Genomic DNA, 9640 nt, shown 5'->3' on the forward strand with positions numbered 1-9640 from the left:
TGTTGCTGACCTTGAGCAAGAGTCTTACTGGAATCTTAAACAGATTGCTCCCAAATTTAATCAGGCTGATTTTTAGTAAAAGGTGTTGTATGCTGCACAATGTATAAATCCCAAGATCATGAGCCAATTATGCTCACTTTGCAGACATAAAATACATCCTTCGGTCTAAAACAACGTTATAGGCAATACCATGAGTATTAAAAAGGCTTTCTGTAAGTCTTTAGATCATAGTGTTGGCTGGGGCACTTTGGATAAGAAAGCAAACTCATTTATGGAATATATAGATTCCTGAAGATCGAAGGTTGAAATATAATTCCTTTGCCAAAGCGGGACCAACCGTTATTCCCAAGCAATGATGCTGACATCTAATTGTTGATGTATGGTGCTGGAAAATTGTGCACACAGGAGTGGAAGTAGCAAGAAAAGCTGTGGTAAAAGGCTAGCCCATGCAGTTGGGCAGATAAACAACTTTTATCCTTGTCACTATAGACTATACATGGGACTACACAAGCACTGAAGATGTCTGGAGATATACTAAATTATATTCACTTATCTACCTGCTTGTTGAGAGACATCCTTTTGATGAATAATCACCAGTAAAAATTAACATGAGATGCAAATATGTATTCTAATTACCTCTGTCCATTGGTCTATCTGTATACTTCATCCTCAGGTCTCCTTATCAGTGAATTTTTCATCTTATTCCAGTCTGGACTCAGACAAACTGGCCCAGGCATTTGCCACTTCCAAGGTATTAGGGAATAACCAGAGTTGAGACAAATTATTTCTTCATATGGAATAGAAAACTAAATGTATTGCTTGTAGGTCTGTCCACTGGGAGAATTTCTCTTTATCAATTTGGGATAAGAGTTGTAACGCACCAACAATTTATTTCTGGCTAATATCTCAGTAGGCTGGCATTCCCTCCCCAAGGAGCTGATTTATAGCTCTATGAGAGTTCTTTTTAGAATTTATGAGGCTCTAGAAACACTTAGACAATATTTCTTTTATGAAATCTGGATTCCTTTCTTCAAGGGCCTGAACTATCAGTAATAACCTGGCATCAATCACTTATTAGAGATTTGGGTCAAAGCTCAACAGGGACCGCTCCACCACACTGTTTAATACAATTAAAGGTAACATCTTAATTTTGTTCCCCTGCTCTGAATGTGGTAGCTACTTCTACACATTCTCTTCTGTATCTGAGTGTTTTCTTCTGGCCTTTCAACCTTCTAACACTTGTTTATCATGTAATTTTTTTCTGAGTTAGAAATATTGTTAAGACCTATCTTTTGACAGGGGCCTCGCCAGTAAGTTAATTAATACCGTAAGTAGGCTCAGAAAACAGATCCTCAATGAAGAATTTTCAGATGGGTTTAAACATCTTGCCAATGGCAAATAGAAGGCTTATTATCCTTGATATACAGAAGCATCATCATTAATCAAATTATTACCTATTTTTGACTATGATTAAGTACTTACGAAGCAAATACCTTGGGAGATCAAATTTCTATTCACTTATATGAAGAAAAAATTAATTACAAAGTTTATCAAATGAGTAAATGTTTTAAAATGCCCTGACATACTTATATAAATAAAATGACAAGCTCAGATTTTTAATTTCTTAACTCTAATTGTGGTATAAAATAAGAGATATTCTAAGATGGCCTTAAAAGCATCTCTTATATACTATAGAAACAAATCAAACTTGATGAAAATCAGCCATAAAATATAATCATACTGTTTTCAGAAATACAATGTCAGTTGAGTTAACAACCATGTACAATTTTCAATGCAAAATTTAGGATATTTGAGAAAGAGTGAAATTCTGAAATTTGGAGTGGGAGTATTCATGTGGACCCAGAAAATGATGGAAAGGGGACTTTGCTACCCATTGGTGACACTGAGACTAAATCTGGTTGCAGTTTGAGAGGCAATGAAGGTGGATAGAAGGGATATGTCTTGCAGAGTCCAATCTTCATTTTGAAAGAAATTTTAGGTCATTGTGTTATTTTAAAAAAGGTCAAATTGGTGCTTCTGCTAGGTCTGAGGTTTCAAAAAATATTTATTTATTTTTGAACTTTATATGTTTTTTTCAGTTTGTATTTCCTACTTTTTCTAACTTTTTTTAAGGTTCAGGGGATACACATGCAGGTTTGTTACATGGGTAAATTTCATGTAGCAGCATTTGGTATACAGATTATTTTGTCAGCTAGGTAATGAACGTAGTATCCAATGAGTGGTGTTTTGATCCTAACCCTCCTCCCACCCTCAACTCTCAAGAAAGCCCCCATGTGTATAGTTCCCAATTCTGGGATTGCTGTGTCAAATGACAGTTCCATTTAAATTCTTTGAGAAATCTTCAAACTATTTTCCACAGTGCCTAAACTAATTTATATTCCCACCCACAGTGTATATGTTCCCTTTTCTTCACAACCTCACTCATATCTTTTTTCTTTTTTTTTTATTTTTGACGTTTTAATGATAGCCCTTCTGACTGGTGTGAGATGGTATCTTTGTGTGGTTTTAATTTGCATTTCTCTCTAATGAATAGTGATGTGGAGCATTTTTTAAAATATGTTTCTTGGCCACATGTATGTCTTTTTTTGAAAAGTGACCATGTCCTTTACACATTTTTTAATGTGGTTGTTTGGTTTTTTGCTTCTTAATTTGTTTAAGTTGCTTATAGATTCTGGATATAAGATCTTCGTCAGATGCATAATTTGCAAATATTTTCTACCATTCTGTAGGTTGTCTGCTTACTCTGTTGATAATTTCTCTCACTGTGCAGAAGCTACTTAGTTTCATTAGGTCTGATTTGTCATTTTTTTGTTTCTGTTGCAATTGCTTTCCTTTCACATTAAATCATTGCCAAGGCCAGTAGCCAGAATGGTATTTTGTAAGTTTTCTTCTAGAGTATTTTTTTATAGTTTTGGGTTTTACATTTAAGTCTTTGATTCATTTCATGTTGATTTTTGTATATGATGCAAGGTAGGGGTCCAGTTTCAATCTTTTGCATATGGCTAGCTAGATATCCCAGTACCATTTATTGAATAAGGAGGCCTTTACCCATTTCTTGTTATTGTTAACTTTGTCAAAGATCAGATGGATGTATGGGCAAGACTTAAGTTCTGGGTTCTCTAACCTGTTCCATTGGTCTATGTGTCTGTTTTTGTACCAGTGCCATACTGTCTTGGTTACTATATCCCTGTAGTATTGTTTGAAGTTGGCTAGTATGATGCCTCTGACTTTGTTCATTTTGTTTTGGACTACAATGGCTATTTGGAGTCTTTTTTGGTTCTATGTGAATATTAGAATAGTTTTATTTCTAATTCTGTGAAAAATGTTATTGGTAATTTGATAAGAATAACATTGAATCTGTCGATTGCTTTGAGCAGTATGGGCATTTTAATGATACTGATTCTTCCTATACATGAGCATGGAATTTTTTTTTTTTTCATTTGTTTGTATTATCTCTGATTTCTTTGAGCAGAGTTTTGTAATTCTCATTGCAGGGATCCTTCACCTCTCTGCTTAGCTGTACTCCTAGGTATTTAATTCTTTCATGGCTATTGTGAATGGGGTAGTACTCATGATTTGGCTCTCAGCTTGGACATTATTGGTATATAGAAATGCTACAGACTTTTAAATAATGATTTTGTATGCTGAAAGTTTGCTGCAGTTGTTTATCAGTTCTAGGGTTCCGTGGGCAGAGACTCTCTGGTTTTCTAGGTATAGAATCATATTGAATATGAAAATAGATGGTTTGACTTCTTCTCGTCCTATTTGCATATCTTTTCTTTCTTTCTTACCTGTTTTTTCTGGCTAGAACTTCCTGTACTATGTTAAATAGAATTGTGAAAGTGGGCATCCTTGTCATGTTCCAGTTCTCAAGGAGAATGCTTTCAGCTACTGCCAGTTCGGTATGATGCTGGCTGTGGGTTTGTCATAGATGGCTCTTCTTATTTTGAGGTATGTTTGTTTGATGCCAAGTTTGTTGAGGTTTTTCAACATGAAAGGGTGTTGAATTTTATCAGAACCTTTTTCTACATCTATTGAGATGATACTATGGTTTTTGTTTTTAGTGATGTTTATTTGATGAATCACATTTATGATTTTCTTATGTTAAACCCACCTTGCATCCCAGGAATAAAGCCCACTTGATTGTGATGCCTTAGCATTTTGATTTGCTGCTAGATTTGGTTTGCTAGTATTTTGCTGAGGAGTTTTCAATCTATGTTCATCTGGGATATTGTGCTGAACTTTTCGTTTTGCATCATGTCTCTGTCATGTCTCAGTGTCAGAATGGTTCTGGCCTTATAGAATGAGTTAGAGAGGAGTCTCTCTTCCTCAGTTTTTTGGAATAGTTAAGGTAGGATTGATATCAGCTCTTGTTTTATACATCTGGTTCAATTTGGCTATGAATCCATCTGGTCCAGGGCTTTTTCTGGTTGGTAGGTTTTTTACTACTGAATCATTTTTGGAACCCATTATTTATCTGTTCAGGATTTCAAACTCTTCCTGGTTCAATCTTGGGACGTTGTATGTTTCCAGGAATTTATCCATTCCTTCCAGGTTTTCTAGTGTGTGTGCATAGAATTGTTTGTAATTATCTTTGGTTTTTGTTTTTTTTGTACTTTTATGTGATGAGTGATAATGTCCCCTTTGTCATTTCTTATTGTGTTTATTTGGATCTTGTCTTATTTTTTATTAATCTAGCTAGCTGTTTAGCAATCTTGTTTACTCTTTCAAATAACAAACTTTTATTTGGCTGTTCTTTTGTATGGTTTGTTGCATCTCAGTTTCATTCAGTTTAGCTCTCATTTGGGTTATTTATTTTCTGCTGCTTTGGAATTGGTTTTCTCTTGTTTTTCCAGTTCCTGTAGGTGTGATGTTAGATTGTTAAGTTGAGATCTTTCTAACTTTTTGATGTGGGCGTTTAGCACGGTAAACTTTTTCTAACACTGCCTTAGCTGTTTCCCAGAGATGCTGGTATATTGTATTGTTGTTTTTATTAGCTTTAAATAATTTATTGATTTCTGCCTTAATTTCATTATTTACCCAAATGTCATTCAAAAACAGGTTGTTCAATATCCATGTAACTGTATGACTTTGAGAGACCTTCTTTGTTTTGATTCTGTTTTTATTGTGCCATGGTCTGAGATTGTGGTTGGTATAATTTCAGTTTTTCTGAGTTTTTTTGGGAATTCCTTTATGCCTGAGCATGTTGTCTATTTTAGAGTATGTGCTATATGAGGATAAAAAAATGTATATTCTGTTTTGGTTGGGTGAAGTGTTCTGTAGTTCCATTTTGTCAAGGGTTGAATTTAGGTCACAAATATCTTCATTAGTTTTCTGCCTCAATGATCTTATACTGTCAGTGGAGTGTAATGTCTCTCACTCTTATTATGTGGACCATTTATGTCTCTTTACATTTGTCTAAGAACTTGTTTTTTGAACCTGTCTGTTCCCATGTTGGGTGCATCTATATTTAGGATAGTTAAGTTTTGTTGAACCAAACTCTTTATCATTGTGTAATGCTCTTCTTTCTCCTTTTTGATCATTGTTGGTTTAAAGTCTGTTTTGTCAGAAATAAAAATATCAGCCCTGCCCTTTTTTCACTTTTCCTTTGCTTCATAAATTTTTCTTCATCCCTTCATAAATTTTTCATCATCCCTTTACTTACTTTGAGGGTATAGGTCTCACTGAATGTGAGCTGGGTCTCTTGTAGACAGCATATAGTTGGGTCTTGCTTCTTTAACCAACTTGCTTCTCTGTGCCTTTTAAGTGGGAACATTAAGCCCATTTACATTCAAGGTTAATATTGATATGTGGGATGTGATCCAATCATCATGTTCTTAGATGATTGTTACGTAGACCTGATTGTGTAGTTGCTTTATAATGTCAACGGTTTATGTATTAACTGTGTTGTTTTGGCAGCTGGTAATTGTCTTTCTTTTCCATGTTTAGTACTCCCTTAAAGACCTCTTACAAGGCAGGTCTGGCGGTAACAAATTCCCTTAGCATTTGCTTGGCTGAAGGTGATTTTATTTCTCATTTGCTTACAAGCTTAATTTGGTTGAAGATGAAATTCTTCATTGGAATTTCTTTTCTTTAAAGATGCTGAATATAGGCCCTCAATCTCTTGTGGCTTGTCAGGTTTATGCTGAAAGGCCCACTGTTAGCCTGACGGGGTTTCCTTTGCTGGTGACCACCCCTTCTCTCTAACTGCCTTTAATATTTGTTTTTCTTTTTCTTTGACTTTGGATAATCTGATGACTATGTGTCTTGGGGATGATTGTCTTACATAGTATCTTGCAGGAATTCTCTGAATTTCCTAAATTTTAATGTTGACCTTTCTAGTGTGGTTGGGGAAGTTTTTATGGACAATATCCTCAAATGTGTTTTCCAAGTTGCTTGCTCTCTCTCCCTCTCTTTCCAGGATGTCAATGAGTCATAGGTTTTGTCCCTTTTTATAATCTCATAATCTATTTACAAAACTTGGAGATTTTGTTCATTCTTTTATGTTCTTTCTTCTTAATTTTCTCCTTCCTTTTCTTCTTCTTTGTCGTCATTGTCATCTAAGTTGATTTGAAGAATTATTGTTTGAGTGCTGAGATTCTTTCCTTAGCTTGATATATTGTGCTGTTAACACTTTCAATTGTATTATAAAATTATTGTAGTGAGTTTTACAGCTCTATCAGGTCAGGTTGGTTGTTTCTTAAAGTTCCTATTTAATTGTTTAGCTCTTGTATCATTTTACTGGATTCCACAGATTTCTTGTATTGGCTTTCAACTTTTCTCTTGAATTTTCGTGATCTTCATTGCCATGTGGATTGTGAATTTTATGTCTGTCATTCCCGCAATTTTGGTCTGATTAAGAGCCATTGCTGGGGAGCTAGTGCAGTCATTTGGAGGTAAGAAGATATTCTGGCTTTCAGGGTTGCCAGAGTTCTTGCATCAGATGTCTCTCATCTGTGTGGGTTGATATTGCTTTAATGTTTGAGGTTGCTGTCCTTTGGATGGGAATTTTCACTTTTATATTCTTTAAATCACTTGAGACTTTGACTGTGGTATAAATTGGGGTCAGACAACTGGCCTCATTTCTGGAAGTTTTCACGGAGCCAACACTCAGATCAGTACTCCTAGGCTGCATGCTCTAACCCTGTGGGGGGCGGTGAGGGCAGTCACGTAGGGCAAGGGCAGGGCTGAATTTGGGCCCAAGGCTTTCTTCTCTGGTTCCTCAAGATTAAGTGTATCCTGTGCTGGAATGGCTGAGCTATAAACAGACTTTGTTGTCATGGCAACTCTGTAAGAAATCTCAAGTTTCAAGTGTCTGGCCTATCCAGGCAAAGCCATGAGTCGAGCTCAGGAGAAACCTAGACATCAGCTCCAGATTTGGGTCTCATATGGACAGTTTACTTAAGGGGATGATTGTCTTACATAGTATTCTACGTGGATTATTTACAAATAGATTATTGCCCAAGAGGGTGAAAGTTTACATAAAAGAAGATCAAATACTGAATTAAAATAAATAGTCACAGTTTTCAGCAAGATAAAGGCAGAAGAAACAACTAAGACTAAAATAAGTCACATAGGCAAGGGCAGGGAGAAGTAGCTATCAACGTAAGGGAGGAGTTTAGACAAGAAATGGCTAACCACACAGACTGAGCAGTGATCAAATCCCTGAGGATAGTTTGAGTTCACCAACTGAAAAGTCCTTGGCAATCTTAGCGAGCTCTAGATGATTTGGGCATAAACCAAACTTCAGTGGATGGAGAATTAATAGAAAATGCATAGAGATACTGATTAAGAAACAATTGCTAAAACATGGAAGAAGAAAGAGAAAGGAAGAACTCAAAAAAATTCTATTCTTGTCAGCCAGGCACAGGGTCTCCTGCCTGTAATCCCAGCAGTTTGGGAGGCCAAGGTGAGGGGATCACCTGAGGCCAGGAGTTTCAGATCAGCCTGACCAACATGATGAAACCCCATCTCTACTAAAAATACAAAAATTAGCCAGGCATGGTGCTTGGCACTTGTAATCCCAGCTACTCGGGAGGCTGAGGCATGAGAATTGCTTGAACCCAGGAGGCAGAGGTTGCAGTAGGCTGAGATCATGCCATTGCACTCCAGCCTGGATGACAGAGTGAGACTCTGTCCAAAAAAAAAAAATTATGCTTGTCTAACCAATTGTCTTCAATCCAGAGACCTAACTTGAAGGGAAGACCTATTAAAGCTGGATATGATGTGTACATTATAGTTTCTCATGCTTATAATCAGATGCTGAGGCTGATTTTCAGCATAATATTTTCTGTCCCTGCTAAGAAAAATACTGTTTTTAAAGATGCCAAAGAGACCCTGTTTGTTTGAGTGCATGCTTTGATAATTAAATTGGGTATATATAATATTATTATTTATTAAAATATCCCAAATAAGTTTTTCTATACCATGATCTTTATAAATAGTGCTAACCATTTTCTTACTATGCACCACATGTAGTTGAACTCCTATCTCCTTGACACCCATTTGCACCTCATTAAACTTAACCATACCTTAATTAATTGTGATGCCATCAATGTCAATAATTATTTCCAGCCCACCTACCATAATCTGCTTTATAGAGATACTATTGATATATACTATCTTGGCTCAGGCTCATTAGAAACACAGCCTGATGGAATATATATGTGCTAATGCTTAATGTAATATGATTCCAGTGCAGCAAGAACTATGGAAAAGCACAGTGATGCATAAAGGACAAATTATAAACATGTTGTATATTGCCAACTACTCACTGTTTCATGAGGTAAGAAGAGACATGTCCCATTGCTTGGTCATGTGAGATGTCTTGGGCAATCTGTACCGAGAGTCCATGTCCCAGAATTGTCTATTGAAGAGATAAAAGGAAAAAGATTAATCTCCCAGTTCTCTCTTATCTGTTCTTTCCCACTGTTCATAATTTGCCTGACAGCCAACTCTCCACAACTTAAGAATTTTTTGTCCCCTGTTGGAAGTTGCTGGAGAAGCCAGATCAGACATGTTATATCATAGTGCTATATCTAATTATAAAATATATGTGAGAAGCTAAATTTTTTTAGTCAATTTTTATTGGTTTAGCCCCAGGAACAATGGGTATTATGGAGAACATGCAAGAACCATATCAGTAGAATCTGTGACAATCCTGTTATTATTAACAGATAAGACTTCGGTGGTTCTAGTGGCTTCAACAAGAACAATCATAACCAGATGCCTAAAAAGACAGACAAAATTGAGGTAATATGAGACAATGCTAATAATTTATCTTTTAAAAAGTATTTTATGATATTTTTGATATGAATGAAAATAAATATCTTCAAAACTGAACCATAATCTTATGACTTATACAGGAGGATTCCCTCACTATGAATAAAAAAATTCAAAACAGAATATAACAAAATTTATGGATTTGGCAATAGCAATGCTTACAGGAAAATGTATAGCTATATGTATACACCTACATTAAAAAGCCAAACCAGGAATAAAAGTGATTAGTTGCCAATTTTGATAAAACAAAAGTGATTCTTAAAGAACACTATCAATAATTACATACCAATAAATTATATAACCTAGATGAAGCTGACAAATTATTAGAAAGACACAC

General features: G+C 35.6%; 1 long non-coding RNA gene across 1 annotated transcript in view; it reads right to left on the reverse strand.

The window, feature by feature from the left end:
- The window catches only part of LOC117975529 (uncharacterized), a 34741-nt gene extending 25852 nt beyond the window's left edge, over positions 1-8889 (reverse strand). The window contains exon 1 of the long non-coding RNA XR_008620645.2: positions 8796-8889. This is a non-coding gene — a long non-coding RNA (uncharacterized LOC117975529). The remainder of the gene's footprint in view (positions 1-8795) is intronic.
- Between the last annotated feature and the right edge of the window lie 751 nt (positions 8890-9640).

Source organism: Pan paniscus, chromosome 14 (assembly GCF_029289425.2).
Source record: "Pan paniscus chromosome 14, NHGRI_mPanPan1-v2.0_pri, whole genome shotgun sequence".
Classification (NCBI taxonomy): Eukaryota; Metazoa; Chordata; class Mammalia; order Primates; family Hominidae; genus Pan; species Pan paniscus.